The following is a 25,618-nucleotide window of genomic DNA, read 5'->3' as shown; positions in this document are numbered from 1 at the left end:
TTTTTTACACCAACCACAAAAGCTGGTGATGAAAAAATTACTTCAGCTAGAAATCGATCAAACATGCAATAAGATGCATTGTTATTTATTGGTGATTGGAATGCAAAAGTTGGAAACAACGACGAAGAAACATTAGTTGGAAAATGTGGACTTGGTGATAGAAATGAAGTTGGAGATAGTATGATAGAATTTTGTAAAACCAAGAATTTGTTCATAGCAAAAACCTCTTTTCAACAACACTAAAGGTGACTATACACATGGACTTCACCAGATGGAATACACAGAAATCAAATTGACTACATCTGTGGGAAGACACGATGGAGAAACTCAATATCAGCAACTAACACCAGACCAGGAACGACTGTGGAACAGATCATCAATTGTTGATATGTAACTTCAGGATAATGTTGAAGAAAATTAGAACAAGTATAAGAACCAAAATATGACGTTGAGTCTATCCCACCTGAATTGCGAGAATATCTCAAGAACAGATTTGATTCATTGGACATTAATGACAGAAAATCTGATGAGCTACAGGAGGATATCAAGACCATCACTCATGAAGGAAGCAAAAGGTCATTAAAAAGACAGGAAAGGAAGAAAATATCAAACTGAATATCAGAAATGAATGAAACTTTCTCTTATTAAAGCAAATGGAAGGAAGTATGGAGTCTCCCGATTTTGGGACTCCCTGGGGGTTTTGTCCAGGTGGCATGGAGGAGCACAGGGCTCTGGCCCATGATGTCGAGTCCTTTTCTAGATCATTGGAGATCAAGCTGGCCCTTGAGTCTGTGCCTGCTGATTTCTACAGTTTCTCACAGTCCTGTGAACAATGACTGAATAGACAAACCATAGAGGAAACAAGCCTCTACTACAAACCTTCTGAATCTAAGTTCTTTTCTAGAGTTTGCAGTTGTTTTCTACATTTTTGCAGAATTCTCAGATTTTCAAATACTATTAAGAACGATCTAAAAAATATATATATCTATATTCACAAGGAGGAAAAGAATGGACCTTTCCTCCTGTTTAGCCATTGTTTTTCAATCCTTCTTTTTTTGATCTGGTGAGTTAAATGCTTAAAACACATCAAAATTTAAATTCTTACGCTGCAGGTGATCACTAAAAAGATGAAATTCCTTTAGTTGCTTAATCTTTTAACTCAATTTTCCCATGAACATATTGAATATCCCTCTTACCATATATACTCGAGTATAAGCCGACCCAAATATCAGCTGAAGCACCTAATTTTACCACAAAAACTGCATTAAAAATGTTCTAAATAACTAGGCTTATACAATAGTATATATGGTATTATAAAATAAAATATGCTGTTTAAATATCAAAAAGAAAGTACGAAGTCTAGAAGCGGAATACAAAATTACACAGGGCAGCTTGAGAAGATAAAGCCAAATATTATAAAAAATGTGCAAAGACCTAGAATTAGAAAACCAAAGGGAAGAACACATTCAGCACACCTTAAAATGACAGAATTCAAGAAAATAATTCAAGCCTCGAGTTGCAATTTTGAAAGATTCTATAGGGAAAATATTGAATGATGCAGGAATCATCAAGATGAGATGGAAAGAATATAGAGCCATTATACCAAAAAGAACTAGGTAACATTCCACCATCTCGGGAGGTAACAGATGAGCAAGAGCCAATAGTGCTGAAGGAGTAAGTTCAAACTTCAATAAAAGCATTAGCCAAAACCAAGACTCTGGGAATTAATGGGATATCCATTGAAATGCTCCAGACAGCAGAAGAAGTACTGGAAGCATTCATTCATCTATGCCCATGAAATATGGAAGACAGCTATATAGTCAACTGCCTGAAAGAGGTCCATAGTTATGCCCATTCTGAAGAAAGATGACCCAACAGAATGCTCAAGCTACAGAACAATATCATTGATATCACACACAAGTAACATTTTGCTTAATGTCAGCCAACAATGGTTGCAACAGAACATTGGCAGGAACTGCCAAAAACTCTGGTCAGATTCAGAAGAGGACATGGAACGAGGAATTTCATTGCTGATGTCAGATGGATCTTGGTCTGAAGCAGAGAATACCAGAACAATGTTTACCTGTATTGTAATGACTATGCAAAGACATTTGACTATGTAGAACATAATAAACTGTGGTTAAACTTGAGAAGAAGGGGACTTCCAGAACACTTCATTGCGCTCATTCAGAACTTATACATGGATCAAGAGCTAGTTCCACTAAAAGAAAAAAGGAATGGTTTAAAATCAGGAAAGGTTTGGATCAGGATTGTATCCTATCACCATACTTGGTCAATCTTTATGTTAAGCAAATCGTTAGAGAAGGAATGGAGGAAGGCATATTAACAACCTGTGTTATGTAGATGGCACAACTTGCTTCCTTAAAGTGAGGAAGAATTGGAGCATTTACTGATGAAGATCAAAGATTGTAGCCTTCAGTTTGGATTACAATTCAAATCCTCACAACTGGAGCAATAGAGAAAATCATGATAAATGAAGAAAAGATTGAAGGTATCAAGGATTATGTCTTACTTGGATCCATAAACAATGCTCATGGAAGAAGAATTGCTATAGGTAAATTTGCTGCACAAGACCTCTTTAGAGTATTGAAGACCAAGAATGTTACTCTGAGGACTATTTTGCGCCTGACCCAAGACATGATATCCTTCATCCCATCATATGCATCTAAAAGTTGATTAAGGAAGACCATAGAAAAACCAATGCATTTGAATTGTGGTGCTGGAGAAGAAAATTGAAAATAACATGGACTGCCAAAAGAATAAAATGATCTCTATTAGAAGAAGTCAGGCCACGGTGTTCCTAAGAGGTAAGATGGCAAGACTTCATCTTACATACTTTGACCATATCATCAGGAGAGCCATTTCCCTGGAGAAGGACATCATGTTTGGTAAAGTGGAAGGGTGATGAGAAAAAGAAGATGCTCAAAAAGATGGATTGACACAGTGACCACATCCATGGGCTCAGGCATAGGCACAATTGTGAGGATTGGGGAAGACTTTACAGTGTTTTGTTCTGTTGTGCATAAGGTCATTATGGGTGGATCCAACTCACTCATTGGCACCGAAAAACAACAACTCTTTGTTTTTTTTAAATCATTTTATTGGGGGCCTGTACAATTCTTATCACAATCCATACATGCATCCATTGTGTCAAGAACATATATATATATTTGTTGCCATCATCATTCTCAAAACATTTGCCTTCTACTTGAGCCCTTAATATCTACTGCTCACTCTCCCCCTCCCTACCCACTCCCCCCCCCCGCTCATGAACCCTTCATCATTCATAAATTATTATTTTGTCACTGTCGGACATCTCCCACCCCACCTTCTCTGCTGTCCATCCCCCAGGGAGGAGGTTATACGTAAATTCTTGTAATCACAAACCCCCTCTCTCCCCCATATTCTCTCCACCCGACATTCTCTCCAGGCATTGCCACTCTCACCACTGGTCCTGAAGAAGTGATCTGTCCTGGATTCCTTGTGTTTCGAGTTGCTATCTGTACCAATGTACATCCTCTGGTCTAGCCAGATTTGTAAGACAGAATTGGGAACATGATAGTTGGGGGGAGGAAGCATTTAAGAACTAGAGGAAAGTTATATGTTTCATCTTTGCACACTGACTGGCTCATCCCCTCCCCACAACCCTTCAGTAAGAGGCTGTCCTTTGGCTACCAATCGGCTTTGAGTCTTCACTCTGAACACAACCACATTTACAAAAATATGATATTTTGTTCCTTGATGCTTGATACGTGATCTACTCGACAGGTAATGGTCACTCAGGCTGGTGTGTTTCTTCCATGTGGGCTTTGTTGCTTCTGAATTAGATGGCCACTTGTTTATCCGCGAGCTTTTAAGACCCCAGACAATCTATCTTTTGATAGCCGGACACCATCAGCTTTCTTCACCATATTTGCTTATGCACACGTTTGTCTTCATTGATCATATCAGGGAGGTGGGCACCCATGGTTATGATTTTTAGTTCTTTGATGTCTGATAATTGGTCCTTCTACAACCCATGGTCACACAGGCTGGTGTGCTCCTTCCATGTGGGCTTTGATGCTTCTCAGCTAGATGGCCGCTTGTTTACCTTCAAGCCTTTAAGACCCCAAGCGCGAGTATCTTTTGATAGCTGGGCACCATTAGCTTTCTTCACCACATTTGCTTATACACATATTTTTCTTCAGCAGTCGTGTCGGGAAGGTGTGCATCCTGGAATGCCATTTTAATAGAACAACGTGTTCTTGTATTGAGTAAGTGCTTGAGTGGAGGCCCAATGTCCATCTGCTGCCTTAATACTAAACCTATAAATATATGCACATAGATCTGTTACCCCACACTCTCATATATATATATTTATATTTACATATGTATATTTCAGTCTTTAGACTTCTATAAATACCCTTTGTCACCTAGTTTTTTTTCCCTCTAATTCCTTTTACTTTCCTCTTGTCCCACTATCATGCTCAGCTTTCATTTGGGTTTCAGTAATTTTTCTCAGTTACCTTGCCCTTGCTGAATCCCTAACACGCCTCTCACACCCTCCTTGCTACTGATTTTGGATCACTGATTGCTCTCCTATCCCTGGGTTGGTCAGCACCACCTCCTTGCTCTCTCCTCCCCCTCTCCCAGGTTCCCCGGAACCATTGGTCCCATTGTTTTCTCTTCCAGACTATTCATCCAGTCTATCTTATCTAGATAGATCTGTAGAGATAATAATGTGCACCCAAAATCAAGTCGTAGCAAGAGAGGTGATGAGTGAGAACACAGCAATGACAACAAAAAAGGAAACCAATTAATCATAGAAGAATAAATTAATTAAAAGAAAAAATTTTTTTAAAGAAAGAAAAGCCTGTAAATAGATCAAGGTCAGATTTTTGATCTTTAGCTGTGTCCTTCAGTCAGGTCCAATGGAGTACTATGCTTTGGCCCTAGAGTCTGTCCTTTGTATTCCCTCAGTGGCCCCCTGCTCTGCTCACACGGTTGCTCTGCCACATGCTGTTAGTGGTTTACCTCAGAGTCACAGGGTCAGTCTGGGCCATTCCCAACACTGAGTCTCTAGTGTTGTCCCCCTTAGGGCCCTGGACCATCATGGGATGGTGTGTCTCATAGTGGGATCAGCCATATTGTCTACTGTGTCCATTGGCTGTTCAGAAGGGAGATAACATCCTCCAGGCCTGATGGGCTAGGATGTGCTCCACTCTTTCTTCCTCCCCCTTCATTTGCTCCCATTTCCTCTGATCAAACATGGCCCTCTCCCCTAGCTGCAGCTTCTGTGCCATCCTTTCAAGTAAATTCTTCTGGGATGAGGGGCCGTTGTCCACAGAGCTGGTATGGGGGCCGAGCCCTCAGGTCCCTCCACTGGCTCCCCACTCCTTACTGGCACACTGCATTCATCTGGCACTGGCTTTATATCTGGTCCCTCTTTCCCTGTGGAGACACAAACAATGCCTTCCCCTTGGGTGGGTCAGTGCCCTATTCCCCCATCACATGTCTTTTTTGCTTTCCCCTTTCCTCCCTCCACCTCCTTTTTAGTTGGCTACCATATGTACCCCTGGATTTGGTCTGGCCCTTGCCATACTACCTGGAACTCACCCCTGGAGTGTTTGTATACAGTAGCATTTTCCCTGTGCCCCTTTTCCACTCACCTTTCTCTTCCATATAAATGTGTGTGCGTGTGTGTATTCACACACATATTTACCTCAGCTGACTCATGTTATACTTGTCCTTTTATGCTTGGCTTACTTCACTTAGCATAATTTCCTCCAGTTCTTCCCATGCGGCCATATGCTTCATGCATTCATCACTGCTTTTTAGTGAAGCATAAAACTCCATTATATGTATGCACCACAGTTTTTTAATCCATTCGTCCATTGATGGGAATTTGGGTTGTTTCCAACTCCTTGTGATTGTGAACTGTGCCGCAATGAAAACTGGAGCACAGATGTCTGGCCATGGTTTGTTTCTTGCCTTTTCTGGGTATATGCCCAGTAGAGGGATTGCTGGGTCATATGGTAACTCAGTTTCCATCTGTTTGAGAAATCGCCAAATCGATGTACGTACCTACAGGTCCACCAGCAGTGGATGAGAGTTCTTATCTCGTTACAACCTCTCTAACACTTTTGCTTCTTCATTTTTTGAATTGGGCTATCTTTTAGGGTGTTAGGTGGTATTACATCCTTGTTTTGATTTGCATTTCTTTTATGGCTAATGATCAGGAACATTTTCTCATATGTTTATTGGCCATTCAGATTTCAGATTCTGTGAAACTTCGGTTCAGATCCTTTGCCCACCTCCTCGTTGGCAATTAGTTTTTCTCTTATTGTAAGCTTGCAAAGTATTGTAGATTTTAGTTATAAGGCCTTTGTCTGATGTGTCATTGCTTAAGATGTTTTCCCAGTTGGTGGACTCTCTTATTACTCTCTTGGTGAAGTATTTCGATGTACACAGGTGTTTTATCTTCAGAATATCCCACTAGTCTATTTGTGACTCTGCTGTATTTGTATCCTTCCCTATTTCTGATAGCCTATGTATTCCCTATACCAAGGTACTCTGGTTTTTCCCAATTCCCTCATTAATGGCCCTAATTGTTTGGGGTTTTATATCAAGGTCTGTGATCCACCTTGAGGTTATTCTCGTGCATGGAGTGAGGTAAGGGTCTTGCTTCATTTGTCTGCACATAGATATCCATCTTTTCCAGCACCATTTATTGAAGATGGCATCTTTCTCCATTTAATATTTTTGGTCCCTTATGAAAGATCAGTTGCCTGTATACCGATGTTTTCATGTCTTGATCTTCAGCTCTTTTCTATTGTTCTGAATATCTGTCATTATGCCAGTACCACACTGTTTTGACTACTGTGGCTGTATAGTACGTGCTAAAGTCAGGTAGAGAAAGCCCTCCCACTTTGTCCTTCATCTTGAGGAAATCTCTGCTAATTCTGGGCTTCTTCCCCTACATATGAAGTTAGTAATCTGGTTTTCCAATTCTTTGAAGAAGGATGATGGTATTTGTATCAGGATAGCACTGAACTTATATAGTGCCTTAGGCAGAACTGACATCATTACTATATTCAGTCTGCTCCTCCACGAGCATGGGATATTCTTCCATTTGTTGAGGTCACTCTTAATTTCTTGAAGTAGTGTTTTATAATTTTTGTCACACAAATATTTCAGTTTTTTAGTCAGGTATATCCCTTGGTATTTCAATTTGTGCTTGGCTATTGTAAAGGGTACTAACTTTTTAATTGTTTCTTCTGTGGTCTTGTCTGATGTGTAGAGCACTCCAATAGACTTCTGTTTGTTGATTTTGTATCATGCCACTCTGCTATATTCCTCTATTGCTTCCAACACTCCGCTTCTGGAGTTTAAGGAATCCTAAATGTATAGAATCATATCATCTGTGAATAATGATAATTTTGCCTCTTCCTTTCCCAGCTGAATACATTTAATATCTTTCCTTTTTCTTATGTTGCTAGCTAGGACCTCCAGTATGATGTTAAATAGGAGTGGTAACGAGGAGCATCCTTGTCTGGTCCCTTTTTATAGTGGAATTGTTTTAGTCTTTTCTCCGTTCACTACCACATGAGCTGTGGGTTTTTCATATATGGCTTGCAAAATATTGAGGAATTTTCCTTGTATTCCTATCTTCTTAAGTGGCTTAAACAGGAATGTGTGTTGGATGTTGTTGAATGCTTTTTCTGCATCTATCAATATTATCATGTGATTCTTATCATTTTTCCTGCCAATGTGGTGAATAATGCTGATGGTTTTTCATATGTTGAACCATCCCTGCATCCCTGGTATAAATCCCACTTGGTCATGGTAAACTACTTTTTTAATATGCTTTTGTATTCTAATGGCCAATATTTTGTTAAGGATTTATGCATCGATATTCATTAGGGATATTGGTCTACAGTTATTAATTCTCATGTCATCTTTTCCTGCTTTAGGTATCAAAGTTATACTACCTTCATAGAAAGAGTTTGGGAGTTTTCCATCTTTTTCTATGCTCTGGAAGTTTGTATAGGATTGGTGTCAGTTCTTCCCTGAAAGCTTGGTAGAATAGTCCTGTGAAGCCATCTGGCCCGAGGGATTTTTTGTTGGTAATCCCTTGATTATGTTGTCTATTTCTTCCATTGCTATGGGTCTGTTGAGGTTGTTGACATCCATATGGGATAGTCTAGGGAGGGATTGTATTTCAAAATATTTGTCTATGTCTTCCAAATTGTTGAATTCGTTAGAATATAGACCTTCATATTACTGTGTAATTATCCTTTTGATATCATTGGGGTCTGTTGTAATGTCCCGTTTCATCCCTCATCCTTGCAAATGTCGTTGGTTCCTTCCTTTCTTTGGTTAGGTTTGTCAGTGGTCTAATCAATTCTGTTAATTCTTTCAAAGAACTAACTTTTAGCGGAATTAATTTTTTTCCATAGTTTAGTTGTTTTCCCTTTCCTGTATCTTGGCTCTCATTTTTATTATATCTATCCTCTTGCTATTAGTAGTGTTGTTCTGTTGACTCTGCTCTAATTAGTGTAAGTTTTGTGTCAGCATATCACCCACGATTTCTCTCTTCTTTGTGCATTTATTGCTATCGTCATTCCTCTGATAAATGCCTTTGCTGTATCCCACAAGTTTTGGTACATCGTATTTTTGTTCTTATTGGTTTCTAGAAACTGCCTGATTTCATCTCTGATCTGGGTCAATGCCTACTCCTTTTGCAATAGGAAATTGTTCATCCTCCAATTTTTCCCTTATTTTCTTCACCCTTCTTTGGTTAATTTCCAGTTTCCAATGTTGGAGAGAGATGTCTGTATAATTTGTATGCGCTTGAATTTAGTCAAGTTCAACTAATGCCCCAGCATGTGGTCTATTTTCAAATATGTGCCAAGTAGGGTTGAAAAGATATTTCCCTATCTACCTATCTTATTCATTTGTTTTGTGTGTGGTTTATGTTTGCCTTCTTTCCACTATTGAGTTGATGCTATCCTGGGCCTGTTTCCTCTTTATCCCCCTATGGGTGGATTTGTTCTATGTGATGGTCTCTTATTTGCATTCATTGAGTATTGATCTTCTGTCCATACTGGATTGGCAAGGATCGTTTGTAGGGCTGGGTTTGTTTTTATGTATTCTTTGAGGTTGTCCTTGTTTCAGAAGACCCTTACTTATTTATTTTCTCTTAATAGATAATCTGGCTGGGTAAAGTGTTCTTGGGTTTACATTGTTTGCCTTAAAATTTTGGAATATGTTACTCAATTCCCTCCTCTTCTTCATCATTTCCGCTGATCTATCTGAACATACTCTTATTAGGGTACCTTTATACATGACTGTTTGCTTTTCCCTAGCTGCTTTTATGATTTTTTCCTTTTCCTCATAGTTGGGTAATTTGACAATTTCTGTCTTGGTGACTTCTTCTTGGGATTAAGTCTGGCTGGTGTTCATTCAGCATCTTTTATGGTTGCCTGATTTTCATTTATTAAGTTGTGGAAGTTTTCCTCTAAGAATTCCCTTTGTATTTTCGCTGTTGACTTTTTTGTTGTGTCTTGTTACAGTAGTCCATTTATTCCAATATTGTTTCTTTTCATAGCATCAGACATGGCTCTCGAGTTTTCTTCACCTTCTTTGATTGTCTTATTTGACTGCTTTTCCTGTTTGCTGAGGTCTGCTTGGTTGTCCTCTTGATCAATGTTGTGATTCTCTGCCTCCACAAGCCTATTCGCAAGATCTGTCAATTTATCACTGGGTTTTGTTATTTCATTCCTTAACTCTTGTATTTCCCTTTGGTGTGTTGCCTTTATCTCCTCTATCATTTAATCTTTTTTCTGCATTGCTTCCTTCATATCCTTTGACTTCAAGCAGCATTTTGAAAATTTCTTTTTGTGGCAGGCCAATATCTGCTTCTTCTATGCCATCATTAGATTCATGACTTCTTCTGGCATTGTCTTCTGTTCCTCTTGTTTTTTTTTTTGAAGCTGTTATAACTGGTTGCTGTTTACGTGTGGTTTTAGAGGAGCCAGGAGCCATCTTCATGAATACAAGAGCCCAGGGCTCTCTCTTGGGGGATTTGTATGGTACTTCTATGAACTACCTGATGATAGCTTTTCTGAGGGGTCAGGCTATCGTTATATCTTCCTTTGGTTTCAGTCTTATCCTAGCCATCCAGAATTCCATTACTTGGAATGTGTGTTGGATATTCCTCTCATTTGACACTGGTTGGGTTGCTGTGGGCCCACGAGGGCATCGCTTCCCTGGCCAATCTCTAAGTAGGCTTCACAGTTCTTAGAGCACCTCGGCTGTCCTGTGGTGATTTCTCTGAAACTGTAGTGATGAGGAGGGTGTGCAGGTATACACTCCTTGGTATAGAGCTCTGTAGCTTGCAGGGGATACTATAGACCAGAGGTTGCCTTGGAGGTTGGGTGGATGTTCCCACAGTAGCGTGGAGCCCCAAAAGTGGTGGTTAGGTGTTTTCCCCAGTCACTTGAAGGACCTCAGGATTTAGGAAGGGATGCCCCCACTTTTTGTAGGGGAAAACCCCCTACTGATTGGTGTGTGGAAGAGGACCAGTGTGAATTCCCTAGCTGCTTGCCAAGCCAATAAATGCATATGTGAGCTCCCCCACTTGGGCCTTCAGAGATGCACTAGGCAAAGGGGAATGGCTTGGAGGCTGCTAGTGTCTTGTGACAGGAAGGAGAGTGAAAAGAGAGGAAAAAGATAGAAAGAGGAAGACACAGACTGGGGCAATGATACCAAGCAAATTGACACCCACTCATCCACACGTAACTAAAATTCACGGAATAAAGAAAGGTGCAAACAGTAAAAAAAAAGAAGAAAGAAAAAAAGAAAACAACTAAAAAGGAGAACTAATCTGTTGAGGCTGTGGTAGGAAATAGAAAAGAGCTTGAAGGAGAGGAGAAAAGAAAACATGTACGAACAGCACAATGAAAGAAAAAAAAGAAGGGAAAAGGAAGGAGGAGAGAGAATTTTAAAAATAGTTAAAGAAATAGCTGACCATGTGCTGTGCTGTGTGTAGCACTGACTCGTCCTGTGTTTAGCACTATCTTAGGGGTTAAGCTGCCCACTGGGAGGACAGGGTTGCCCTAGGCTGAGTGTAGGTGTCTGGGAACCAGCAGTGGCATGTGAAAGGAATGAGAGGGAGCAGAGAGAATCATACAAGGAGAGAGATAGGTGAAGAGAACAAAGACAGAAAGAGGAAAGAAAGAAAAAGAGAAAGAAGGGGAAAAAACCCAACTGAATTCAATAAGATTGGCTGTGATGGTAAAGAGGTAGGAGAGAGAGAAGGAGGAAACAAACAATAAAGATATAGCTGATCCTGAATTGCTTGATGTGCGGCAAGAGGGGTTTAGACCCTGCCTCAAAATTGCAATCTGGTGTGCCCTTTTAATTCTGGGACCCAGTGGTGCTGGGAAGACTAGCCCTAGTTGACAAGATCGCCTCAGATGTCGGAAGGAGGTTTCCTCAGCAGTGCAGCACGGTGTAGATGGCTGTCACAGTTGCCTTGTGTGGTGAACAGCACTCCCACGGAGGACAGTCTGGAGTTCCTCCTGCTATTTGGATTAATTTTCCCTAAGTGGAGGGTAGTGACCTCGAAGCCAGTAGTGGCATATGATAGGAGAGAGTGGGAGAGAAGAGGAGAAAGAGAGAAAAAAGAAAAAAAAGAAAAAAATCCCAACACAAACCTGAGCTCATTGAGACTGACTGCGGTGGGAAAGATAGGAGGGCTAGTGAATTCAGTTAGAAGAAATAGAGTAGTAGGTAAGGAAATAACAGACTTGATCACCTGTCTGTGAGGCTGGAGGAGTTCCAACTCTTCCTCAAGGTAGCTGGGTGGTGTACCCTTTTGATGTAGGGTTCCACAGATGCTGTGTGGGATTACTTCAAAAGCAAGATCGCACCCCTGGCCAGGCATCACTTGGGTGCTGGAGTTTGCTGGTGTACCTGCCTTGTGTTGTATGTAGCACTGCCCCAGGGGTGGGGAAGGTGGCACTGGGGTGTTCCCTCAGCCCCATCTAGGGCCCCAGGACAGGCAGGACCTCTCCAGCTATGTGTAGAATCACTGATAGGGAAGATGGGCTTATTGTCCTATCTAGTTTGCTGGTGCTTACTAGATCAGAGGATTTTATTTTTTATTTTTTAATCCCCCTGGCTAGCTAGAATAAAACCAAATTAAATTGTCTCCCACAGTTTCTAGACTGCAACTCCCTGCTCTTGAAGCTGATACTTGCTATAGCGGGTCTTTGTTATGCTAAAAGCCACCAGGCTCTGTAGCTGAGTTCTGGAATTCCTTAGCTAGGTTTCTTCTTATGCTGATTTATGTTAAGGGCCTCTACCTATGTGCTCCTTGGAGCTGAGCAACCAGACTTGGGTTTGAGTTTTAAATCAATAATATATATTTCATCCTCTTTTTAATTATACTTGTGATGTGCTCTGATTTGGAGGCTGTCAGGCTGACCCCCAGAGGGGGAGATCCAGTTTATCAGGAGGGTTGTTTCCTTCTCAGCCAAATGGAACTAAATTTGCTCCCTGAACTCCCGACTTTCCGCCTATTTTCTCCCACACTGCAATCTACTGGAGGTAACAATCTACTTTTTCTTCTACGCTAAATGATGACTACCTGCCACCACCATTTCCCAAGCTGTGAGCTCAAGTCAGCCACCCAGGCGGAGAGCTCCGGTGTGGGGTTCCCCTCATGTCTGGGATTCTATTCCCTCTCTGGCATCAGCCTGGAAAAATTGCTGCTCCAGGCTAGGTCTCAGCCAGGGCCTTTGGTCTTCTCAAAGCAAGACCACTTTACAGTGTTCTTCCTTTGCTTTGTGAGTGGAAATACCATACAGAAAGAGGTTCAGAAGAGACCCTGGTACCCTAGTTCTAATATCATAACTCCACCTCCTTGTTTCCTTTGCATTACCTCCCATTTTTCTGCTCTGACAGCAGGAGCTCCGGACCAATGAGTCCTATCTGGTCTCCATTTTCCCCCTCCCTCCAACAACAACTCTTTCATAAGTATATTTTTAATAGTTTCCACTGTTCCTATTGTTTGGTTGTTTTTTTTTATGACACTAGTATAATGGATATTTGAGCTGATTGTCCTCAACTTTTCAGAGATTGTTCAGGATAGAAACTTATTCAATTCAAATGTTTCTTTTTTCTTGAAACAGAATGTTTTACCTCCTATTCTATAGTTCAGTTTATATTAAGTAAATCTATGCTTTCCCACCAAACTTTTCATAAAGGTTATTTAATGAATAACATGTCAGAAAAAATACCATGTAAGTAGCTCAATGTTAAATAACACCAAACCAAATATCATTATAATTTTCACAGCTATATTAGAGCCCCCAAAATGAAATCTGTAAGAAATCATTTGCCTGAGTTAAAATCACAGAGAAGTCAAAATCCAGTCATCTCATTTCATTTTTTATTGCCTGAATCTCAGCTAGGTTTTGAAAATCTCACTCAGGTGCTTGAGTGGACTGGACTCTAATTCTGCCTGTTGTTCAATTAAAATGAATTTACTGTATTTAGAATTTTGATATTTGCTTTTCCTGATCCCATGTTATGCATTGTTTAGCTTATAACTAATTTATTGCATAAAATCTTTTATTCTAATATAATAATATTCTTGTATATTCTGACATACTAGAAGATAGATATTTTTCATTTATGTTTATTTCTTCATAATAAGTTGATCAAAATTTAATTTCATTTTGTAAAATTATTCATATTGTCTTATCCTTGATTCCTTCTAAATTGGTCTGAGAGCAAGAACTCTCATAAAAATAATTTGTTTGGAATTTGATCCAAGATTTGAGAACTGACAGCCCATGGAGAGTGAAACTTAGAGCAAAAGAAAAAGGACTCAGTAATTTAGTACTCAGTTCCACATGAACTTCTAATGACTTATTTAAGACATATTTGTGAAATTTTGCTAGAAGGATAAAGAGTCAAAGCACTTACCCATTGTTTCTCAGCACTCATTGATGAAAGTTTGCCCTGTGGGATGGAAAATTCCCTACATTTCTGGGTAACACCTGCACAGCGTGATCTATGCTACAGTATTAGAGACATGTTTGGGGTCACAAATGAGAGAAATGTAAAACATTGATGGGAAGCCTCCACAAAACTCTTCACCTTAAGTATGATTGGAATTGAAGTTGAAATCTTATAGAGTAGTCCACAAGAAATTCTCATTACACCACTGTATCCTCCACTAAGACTAGTGTGTCCTAAAGGTAATAGCAGACACAAATTACCTTAATACAGGAAGGCTCCTAGCAGAATCTGCAATCTTTACTCCTGTTAATGTTTCTGAAAATGTAGATAACATTTATCCCCCTCTTCCTTCTTTCATTATGTCATTCAAGATTTGAGGATGACTCTACAACTGGCAATATGCATATAAAACAACTTTATTTGCTGAAGGTGAAGTGGACTTGAAACATTTACTTACAGTGATCAAAACTATAGCCTTTAGTGTGGATTAGACCCCAAAATAAAGAAAGCAAAGGTTGTTACAATGAACTAATAAGGAATATGGAATATGGAAAAAGCTTGAAACTGTCAAGGATTTCATTTCACTTAGATCCACAATCAATAACTATGAGAGTAGCAATCAAGAAAGCAAACAACTCATTGTATCAGGCAATTCTGCTGCAAAGAAACCCTTTAGAGTGTGAAAAACCAAACTTTTCACTTTGCCAACTAAGGTGGCCTGACCCAAGCTATGGTATTTTCAATACCTATGCTTTGCCTATGTTTGCAACACTGGGCACAGAATAGGTAAGACCAAAGCATTGATGCATTTGAATTGTGGTGCGGGTGAAGAATGTTAAATGTAGCAGGAATTGCAAGTAAAAGTAAATTTGTCTTAGAAGTACAGTCAGATGCTTCTTAGAGAGAATGATGGTGAGAGGATATGGATTTGTTCTATCAGAAGGAACTGGTCCTTGAACCTCACTCTTAGTAGGGAGTCAGCAAAAAAGAGGATGATGCTCAAATAAATGAACTGACACAGTGCTTCATCCTTCTGCACATACATTTTCAATAAGTAAAGATTGACTGACCAGCCTCCACCACACATTCTAGATTTCTTTCACTATTGAATAATACTTCCGCAAATTTAATTTTCTTTTCTGGCATGAGTGACAAAAACATTTTTCCCTGAGATATTGAGTTTCTTTGTCCACGCTGAGCTCTAATTACTAATTTGCCATTAATTTTTCTGTTTTTCACTAATTACCAGATTAATAAATGATTCATTACTGAAAATCAATTTAAACCAACCAAACTACACCTCAGGTCTTTTTAAAACAAAACATTTAGCTTAATTATTAAAGAATGATTGCCTTGAGCATTGTGCCCTTTCAAGGCTAATGCATATGATGTCAAATTTACAAAAGCAACTTGAAATATTAGACAGTAAACTTAGGGGACAGCAATTTTACTTCAGTGTAGGAGGAACAGCTCAGAAAAGAAGGGTAAAAATCCTTCTTGAACTCTAAGAATGTAATCATTATCACTGGATGATACAGGTAGATACGGTTGAATTGGTGTGTATTTTCCTTGCTGAAAGTGAAAAATATGAAATATTTAATGATAATCTATGCTGTTTTAATTTTCAACAACAATAACATAAATAAAATTACTAGTTATATATAATACATGAACAAAGAAATGTATATAAGTTCACACTGCTATCAAGAGTGCATAAGAAAATTCCAAATGATAATGGATATTAATGAAAATATATTTGTGAATATCGTAGGTAAAAATGATATTATGTTGATTAAATTTGCTATGTGAGCTCTGGGGAATTTAAACATATTTTTACGTAATTGTTTTGTGGTGTTCTCCTTTCTGTGCTCTTAGGGTTGTTTTTGCATTTTTCTTTTGTGTAGATCATAATCATCCACTTTTCATATTAATTTTTATATATATTGAGCTAATTTGTATTGATTTTAGGAACTAAGAAATTATTTATTGTAAATAATACTATAACCCAAGAAAATGTAGGTCACTTTTTGGAAGCATTTATCATTTAAAATAAAAGTGAGTTTTCCATTGCATTTGAAAAGGTAATAGATAATTTGTCTCCTATTCCTCTCAACTACATGTAAACAGACTAATAACAAGGACTTTAAACCTAAAAGTTTAATTTTGAATTTAAGATTATGTTGAGTAGGCATTCTTCGTATAAAATCTCAACAGGAAAATCACATTTTACATGTATATTATGTTGATATTTCTGGACTAAAATGTCATTAGGTATTTGAAAATATTGTCTGTCTCCGCTAAGATAAAAGCATCAAAGTATTTGAATTGCGATATGCTCATGCGCATTCCTCTACTATTCCTCACTGCTTATCACCAAAGTAGGGTATTATTTGCATTCACAGGATTATCAGCCACTTGCAGACACGTTTACATTATGTGGGCTTCCTTAAAATCCATGTCATGAAACCAATTTAATTTTCTGCTCAAGAGCACTACTTAATTTGTATTTGATGTTTTCTGTTTTTTGGAACTTAGGCTCTTTCAGAAAATAGTTTTAGTAGAACACTTCATGAGGCAGGCTATAAATTTTAAATTGCAGAATAGCACTGGAAAAAATGGACAGGTTAAATTAATCCCAGTAGGCAAGGTAGCTTGAATCGAAGTTAGTGAGAAATTTTGATTCCAATTCAGAGCACATTTTAATAATTTAAATACTTATACATAAGGAACACTACTTCAAAAGATGGTGAGATCTCACTATAGTATTAAATACCCAATGACCCAGCTGTTCTAGAGAAAATTCCTGCTGGGAGTGAGAGGTTCACCCAAACTCTTGTTTGTTTTGGGAGTGTTTAGGGATCTACTGTATTAGTAAACACCACAAACATCAGTGGCTTAAAGTTTCTCAGTGCTTTTTAAAAGTGAGGAAAACTTGAAGCACTTGCTGATGAAGATCAATAAATGTAGACTTCAATAATAGATTAAAACTCAATGTAAAGAAAATTAAAATCTTCATAACAGGGATAATAGATAACATCACAATAAACTGAAAAAAAGGAAGTCAAATATTTCATTTTGCTTGTAATCCACAATCAACGCATGTGGAAGCAGCAATCAAGAAATCAAAAAATGCATTCCACTGGGCACATATGCTGCAGAAGACCTTGTTACGGTGTTAAGGAGCAAGTTATTTTAAATTACCTCATATATATGTGAAAAATGGACAGAAAAAGAATTGATGCATTTCAATTATAGTGCTGGTGAAGGATATAGTACGTACTATGGACTTCCAGAAGATCAAAAAGAATCTCTCCTGGAAGAAGTACCACCAAAATGCTCCTTAGAAGTGAGAGTGATGAAACTTCATCTCATATACTTTGGACATGTTATCAGGAGTGACTAGTTCCTGGAAAAAGACATCATGTTTGCTTATAGTCGGTCTGCCAGAAAGACTGTCAAAGATATTGGTACAGGGGCTGCAGGCATGTGCAGAAGCATACCGATTGTGAGGACGATGCAAGACGTGGCAGTGTTTCATTCTGTTGTGGATAAGGTTGCTCCGAGTTGGAACCAACTTGACAACACCTCACAGAATAAAAACTTCTCATTTAATCTATAAGCCCAAAGAAGATGGTGGTGTGCCTGGGACCACTGGTTCTGCGTAGAACTCAGAAGCCCAGGTTGGGGAACACTACATCTTGCGAAGAGATATCATTATATTTAAAGTACTGGAAATGAAAGGTGGTGAAAAATGGAAAATCACACACTGCTCTTAGCATGTTCACCTAGAAGTGACGCATTTTGTTTACCAAAGGAAATTACATTGCTTACCTTTAAATGGTAATGGGACTGTTATGCTACCATATCCCCAGACAGAAAACCATATTCATAAACAGCTTTAGGAATAAACTGTAGTGTTCAAATAGCTTTCATCATAGAAATGAAAGCTAATTGGAGACTATGGTTTATGCTTTGCCCATTTATAGAAATATTTCTCTTCCAAGTATCAGGAAGTCAGTTGGTAGAAAGACGTTGCCTGTTAGTACAATATTTTGGTGTCTCTGTGAACGAGTTTCATAGAGGTGGTCAGTATAATAACAATAAAAGCCAGTGCTTTGTATTGACAAATGCCATTTCTCAATCTGACAAATTCCATATCTGAGGGACACAGAGAAAGGAACCACATATGGCAATTTGAAAATAAATATTGCCAAAGCAGAATACTAGAAAACTCAGTTAGAGTGGAACAGTGAATGATTTACATTTTCTATATGGTACAAGAATTGATTGCATTTCTTTTATAATTAGAAAGATGAGAGCCCCAGAAAGTGATCGCTAATTTTAAAATCAGGATTATTCTGTCCAAATGTGCTGGAAAATGCGAACATTCTTTGAATGTAGTCCTTCTCAAATTAAATACACATCAATGTATGAGAAGAAAAATAGCAAAATCATTATTTGAAAAGGAAACAAAAAATAGAATATATTGACATGAAAACCAATAAATGTGTCATAACAGCCCCTCCCCTTAAATGGAGCTCTGGTCACTTCAAAGAATATAACTCAAACAAAATATTGTTTTATAAACCATCCACTTATTTCTATATCATCCCCATTCAGTATGTCCTACACTAATCTCTAGTCTTATCTGTCTCAGTAGTTTCTCAATCCATCTCCTTGTTTTCTTTCTTATGTGTCCAATTAATCTTATTTACAAGCTGCTTCCAGACTGAAATATCAAATGCACACTTTATCACTTCTTTCTTAATACATTTTACAAGTTTCAATTGTTCTTTTGAGTGCCATATAGTGAGTTCTATATTATAATGACCCTATGTACAACGGAATGAAACACTGCCCAGTATGGTGCATTATTCTCAAAATGACACCGTTGCACCTGCTGCTCGATCATTCTTGTTGAGTGTCATCCTCATTTTCTTGGACTTAATCCTCTACCAAGCATGATGTCCTTTTGTAGGAACTGACCTCTCTAAATAACAAGTTTTAGCGTATGTATGATGAAGTCTCACCCTTCTCATTTCTGAGGAATGAGGAGCATTCTGATTGTAATTCCACTGAGCTAGATTTGTTTTTTTCTTATGATAGTTCATGCTATTTTCAATATCTTTGCTAACACCATAATTCAAATGCATTGATTGTTTTCTGGCCTTTCTTCATTCATTGTTCAGCTTTCACATGCATGTGAGGTGATGGAACATTCCACAGGTTGGATCAGGGGCACCCTAGTACTCCGTGTGTCCTCTTTGCTCTTCAACACTTGGCGCTGCAACAGATTTTCCAATTGCAATGTCACTCGATTTTTTTTTACTTCTGCTTACATGATAACTTTGATGATTTTTCTGTTTGTCCTGATGTTGTCTATTAGTCCAGTTGTGAGGGTTTGAGTTATCTTAATACTGTATTACAATCCATACTAAAGGCTTCAGTCTGATTTTCATCAGCAAGTGCTTCAAGTCCTCCTTGCTTTAGGCTAGTGGTTCTCAACCTTCCTAATGCCGCGAACCTTTAATACAGTTCCTCACGTTGTAGTGACCCCCCAACCATAAAATTATTTTTGTTGCTACTTCATTACTGTCATTCACTATTTCACCCATAGAATCCTTCAATATTACAAACTGAGGTTTGATTGATTTTTCATTTCTTTCAGATTTAGATGTAATGAGCATATTCTTCCTTTCTAGTTTTCTAACTCTGGGTTTGACACATTTCATTATAATGTTTGACTTCTTGGACTGCTTTTCATTATAACTTATAATACACATGAACACATACACATTATTTGGACAGCAAGACACTACTTGATTTGGTCTTAATTTACCTATCCAACCTCATCACATGCCATATCAGACCATTCTCAATTCATAATATCAAATAAGAGGGTTTCAAAGAAGATTCGTATTTTTTTTGGAGGGGACAAAGGATACTAGCTTTTATGTCTGAAAAAAGTGAAAGACTGTTCTATACATGTGGAGAACAAAGAGATAGCTCAATGGAAGTAACTTGCATTTTCATAGATTAGCAGTGTATCAAAAGTTAAGCATTTCCCATCGCCAAGTTGGCTCATCAAATTAGGTCATCCTAGGAAGCTCAACCTACATCATCCTAAGAGAAAAATTTTTAGTGATAAAGTAATAGTTGCTATCCCCATGCCCCTTTCTAGTTGCTTTTATGAGCATTTTTTTCTTCTCAATCTGTCATTTCAACCGTTTTTACTATAATGTGCTTAGGTGTCATTTTAAGGCCCGTATATTCTTTGTGGTTTGCTGAAAACAAAAGCCATTCCTGTTGTCTTGATTCACATTCATAGCAAGTCTGTAGCATCAAGCACCTCTAAGGCTACAATCTTGAGGGAAGCAAACCACAACATCACCCTCCCACGGGACAGCTGGTGAACTCAAGCCACTGGCCTCTCAACAGATGAACTTTGAATCAAACCACTGTGCTGGCAGGTCTTTGCTGGAGTTTGACACAGTCCCCAAACCTATAGTTCAGTATGACCCATCAAGTTTGGAAAATTCTCAGCCATTGTGTTTTCAAGCTTTGCTTTGCCCCATTCTTTGATTGCTCTTCTTCTGGAATGCCAGTTACATGTACATCAGGCTTTTAATCATGTCCCTTATGTTCTTGAACTTTTATCTGTCATTTCATGTCTTAGGACATCAAGTTAGATGGTTCCTCCTGAGTCTTTACCCATATTTCAATCCATATTTTTCTCTTTTCATTCTTAATATTATTAAATGCATTCATTTTATTTTTAATTATTATATATTTTTAAGTTCTCTAAAATTTCTAATATCCACATTTTATACCAGTTTATTTACATTCTCTATTTCTCCTGGGTTTCTGTCAATCTTTGACTTTGTGCAGGCTTTCTTATTTTTTATTTAATGCTAAATTTTGTGTATAAAACTTGTAAAGATTTATGAAGTTCTGGATATGATTAAACTCTAGGGACAATTCACTGTCATTCCTGCAAACATGGAGGCTAAGGGAAGATTATCTTATCAGGAATTTTCTGATATACATTTTGACTTCAAACTTTCTGAGGGCTAATCTACCCATGTTGACCCTTATTCCTAGTGTATAAGCTCTCAGGATGCCAAACAAAAGCCTAAGGAATTTACCAGGGGTACGTATCAGCTTTGACTCTCTCAAAGCATCTTGAAACCTATAGGAGGCAGTTCTGCTCTGGCCTATAGGGTTGCTGCTATAAATTTGAATGATTTCATGGCAGGGAGGTTGGTTGAGATAGTGCAAACATGCATTTTAACTTCTCTGTCTTTCAGTCACACTGCATTTGAATGGATAAATGCTTTGAGGGACAATGTGATGCTAGATCAGTCTCACTTCTCCAGATTCCCATTCTCTTAGCAATAGCCCTCTCACAAGTATACATTATCATGTATTCAAATAGATGTTAATTTATATGTTATTCAGATTTTCAAGTTTCATTGTTTCAAAGTAAGATTATTGTTCTCCATTGCTAGAAATGGAACTCTTCTATTTCTAATATTCCTGGTGAATTTATAATTAAAATTTACCTTGGTATGAATTATCTATATTTACATAACACATTTGAGAAAAAAATATGGGCTATTTAAAATTTACAGATGTGCAATCGCTTGGGTACATGAAGCTCTTCTCACAATCAATTGACATGCTTATCATTTGTAGATTAATTCAATGAGCGATATCCTTAATATACTTGTAGGCATAAACATTTATTTGCATAAATCTCTTATACTGTGAGGGACAGGTAATTTTTGCAAATTATGGCCACTAAAAGTAATACTGTTTTCATAGTTCCTCTGCTATTCTGAGAATCCATTGGAATTCCTATGATAGATAATATATACTTTTTTACATTATAATTGCTTGTTTGACTATCGCTGTTTAAAATAGCTAGTGGCTGTGGTGGCATAATGTTTACACATGGGGCTGCTAACCACCGGTCAGCAGTTGGAAACCACCAGTTGCTGCCTGGAACCAGGATGAGGCTTTCTATTTCTGTAAAGAGTAACTGTCTCAGAAACCCTCAGGAGCAGTTCTGCCCTGTCCTTTAGAGTCAAAAGTGACTTGTTGGCAGTGAATGAATGGCCATGGATTAATTGGTTGATTCATTAATTTATCTGGCACCTTCCTGGACATTGTGTATACAATAAAGACTGAAAAAAGCAGTCAAATGACTAAAAAGCAATGAAGCTATTGTCATAATTGAGTACAGTATCTCGTGCAAGGAGAGCAAAGGAAAGGGAGAGCCTACTTTTGCCTAGGAAGGATTACAGATAGCTTTTGAACTGAAACTTAATATCATGATCCCAATTCTACCTTGCAAACCTGGTTAGACCAGAGGATGCAAAGCGGTACAGATGGGAACTGGAAACACAGGGAATCCAGGACAGATGATCCCCTCAGGACCAGTGGTGACAGTGGCGATACCGGGAGGGAAGGGGGTTAGAAAGGGATAGGCAACAGATAAGTGGGTGAAGGGAGATGTCTGGCAGTGAAAGATAAGATTAAATAATAATTTATAAAATATCAAGGGTTCATGAGGGAGGGGAAAAAGGAAAATGAGGAGCTGATTCTAAGAACCCAATCAGAAAGCGAGTTTTGTGAATGATGAGGGCAACGAATGTATAAGCGTGCTTTACAAAATCGATGTATGTATGGATTGTGATAAGAGTTGTAGGAGCCCCAATAAAATGATTTTTTTTTAAAAAAATCACCAGGAATTTTTAAGTCTGATAAGTCTAGCTCATATAAAGTAGTTACCAAATTATGCCTGGAGAGCTCTGTAAAGATGATTAGAAGCCTATGCACAAGTTCCAGAGCTCGAGAGACCACAAGGACTCCGAGACATTAGCATTAGTTCAGCATAACTAGAATTTGGAGGTGAACTAGTTTAATTGTGGCCATGAGCAGAAAAGCACTGAGAAACAAGGGTAGGAGGAAAGCAAGTTTAGGATAAATTTAGTAGAGCATAATAAGAACCCGAGGCTTAGTTTTGAAATTCATAAATCACCACTAAAGTGTTTTTTAACAGGAGAGTAACTTTCTCATATTTACATTACAGAAAGAAAACACACCCTACCCATTTTTTTCTTGGTGTCTTGGTGCTTAGGCCTGTTCCTGGGATTTTGGGGGGTATTGATTCAGAAAATTTCATTTGTTAGACGACATGAGCTATATTTTATTATATAAAATTGAATTTATAAAATGTTATTATTCTCTTTAGAAGATCACTGCCACAGAATCAAGATTTCATAACAAGCTCTCTTACTGCACAATGATTCATCTATTTCGTTTCCTATAAGGCACATTGTTCTGCCCTGGAATCCTGTATCCATTCCTCCTTTCCATGAACTACCAGTGTTCCTAGAGTCTAATATCGCACAAGATAAAGAGGTGGAGACAATGCCAGTGATTTCCAAAAATTGCATCTAGTGAACATATTGACCAGAATGAGTTACGTGATTTAATCAAGGATTTAATATTTCCAAGGGGTTTCCTGAATTGCTTGTCTCCAGACTAAAGGAAAAGAGCACACTTCAGCCTTTAACAAAAGTTACATTTTATCAGAGAGAAAAAGATTTGCTACCAATCTTTGCCGAAGACAACCACTTAGTGTTCTGCTATGACATCAACCTGAAGAAACCTGGTTCTTCAGAGTATAACCCAAGTGAGTGACATCATTTTCATGTACAATTCAAAATGCATTTTGAAATACATTATTTTAAATGACAGCACCAAATATGACTCGATTCCAAATGGTCACTCTCCCAGGATAAGAGAAGAGTGCATTCTCATCTGTTCAGTCTTGGAAAAGATAGATTACCAAGCACATCAATGGTGGCTTGTGTAGATGGTTGATTTTCTTATTGGTCTCCAAAGTGACTCCACAAAGTATCCTTGCATTTTGGGCCTTTGGGAAAATAGATCCAAACTTTAACTTCAGGGAAGGAAAGATAGGCCTGCAAGGGAGAATAATGTGGGTTAGAATCAAACTGTCATGACTACATTACACGAAAAGCTAGGCCTGACGAAACAATTTGTAGAGGCTATGAAATAAAGAAGGTTCATGCATTGAATACATACTGCATACGTTACCAATTAAGGCAGGAATTTTGGATGGTCCACAGACCAGACAACTTTAAATGAAACACATTTCACATCATCAATGAATGAAATAGAATCATGCGCCTGATTGTGAAAAACATTCTTGGCAACAAAAAGGCATATAACTACTACACACAATTAGTAGATAATACAATATTTCATTTCAACAGACCAGGCTATAACATGAGTGGTAAGGTCTATTATCTGCACAGTCACTTCGGTTGCTTTCCAGAGAACCTTGGTGACTTAAGCAAAGAGCAAGTTGAAAGGTTTTACCAAGACATAAGAACAATGAAAGTCAGATACCAAGGAAGATGGGGTGCACACATAATGGAAGACTGTTGGAAGCATATCCAGGATTGTCCTGGCTTCTTGTGTGTTGAATGCCTAGAGTGTTTGTATCAGAAATCTGTGCTTTGGGTATGAAGTAAATAGATTTTCATGTAATAAGCTTTTTATTTGTTTCCTTCATACTTAAAAATATGCAATTAAATACTAATTAAAATATCCTGATTTTTTAATGGGTGAATACAGTGAAGAGTGGTATATAGCATGTATTCTATATCTCAAAAACTAGGATTTGAAATCAACAGGTCAAATATACCTGGAAATAAATCTAACATTTGAGACACCAAAATGTGCATTGACCAGCATTATATAATTATAACTCTAGTTATATCAAAGAGGAAAACTTGGAGAGGTTAAACACGGGGACATGTAAACTAGTGAGGAGAATGTTTCATTGATCTAGGATAGAGAGGACATGGTGAGCTTCATGCTGTTTGTCCCATATGTTCTCTGTTTCGGTCAATGATTCTCTTTCTCCATTCATATTCTGAATCTCTGTATTTATCTCCACTTCTCAGTGAAAAAATAGTATTTAGCTAACAACCATACTAAAATTTAAAGTGATCGTTACCTCAAATACTATGGCAATTGCATAATCTCCGGTCAACTTGCAAAGTGATGGAGTCTAGCCTGTCAATCAGGTCACATTTTTATGACCTCATTTGGAAGCACAAAGGAGATAAATAGCTCACTGGAGGACAGACACACACTCTCCCTGTGAGACAATCCTATTGACAAGCCACATGGAGACACACTAATGGAGCCACATCCCTGGAGCTGGAGGAGCTACATGGAGACCCATGCCAGTGCTGAGAAGCTTCCATTTCCACTTGATCTACAAGACTTTCCACCCACTGGGCTGTGATCTGCTGCATTCAGCATCATTGCATCTGTTGTGTGATTCTGAAGAGTAATTTATAGATTGGTATTGGGCATATGGGCTAATATCAGACTTATGGACTTGATCTGGACTGGCTGAGATTACTCTTTTATATAAAGCTCCTTCTTATACACATATGAGTGTCTATGGATTTGTTTTTCCAGGCAACTGAGACTAACAAAAATATGTTGTCACATTTAAAATCTAGAGTTTTTTAAA

The 25,618-nt window shown here is 38.1% G+C and overlaps 1 pseudogene; it reads left to right on the top strand.

Moving 5' to 3' along the window:
• The first annotated feature begins 675 nt into the window (after positions 1-675).
• On the top strand, positions 676-866 carry LOC142435262 (small nucleolar RNA SNORA73 family; annotated as a pseudogene).
• The last annotated feature ends 24,752 nt before the right edge of the window (positions 867-25,618 follow it).

The sequence above is a fragment of the Tenrec ecaudatus genome, chromosome X, assembly GCF_050624435.1.
Source record: "Tenrec ecaudatus isolate mTenEca1 chromosome X, mTenEca1.hap1, whole genome shotgun sequence".
Classification (NCBI taxonomy): domain Eukaryota; kingdom Metazoa; phylum Chordata; class Mammalia; order Afrosoricida; family Tenrecidae; genus Tenrec; species Tenrec ecaudatus.
This window is presented reverse-complemented; position numbering and strand designations above follow the sequence as displayed.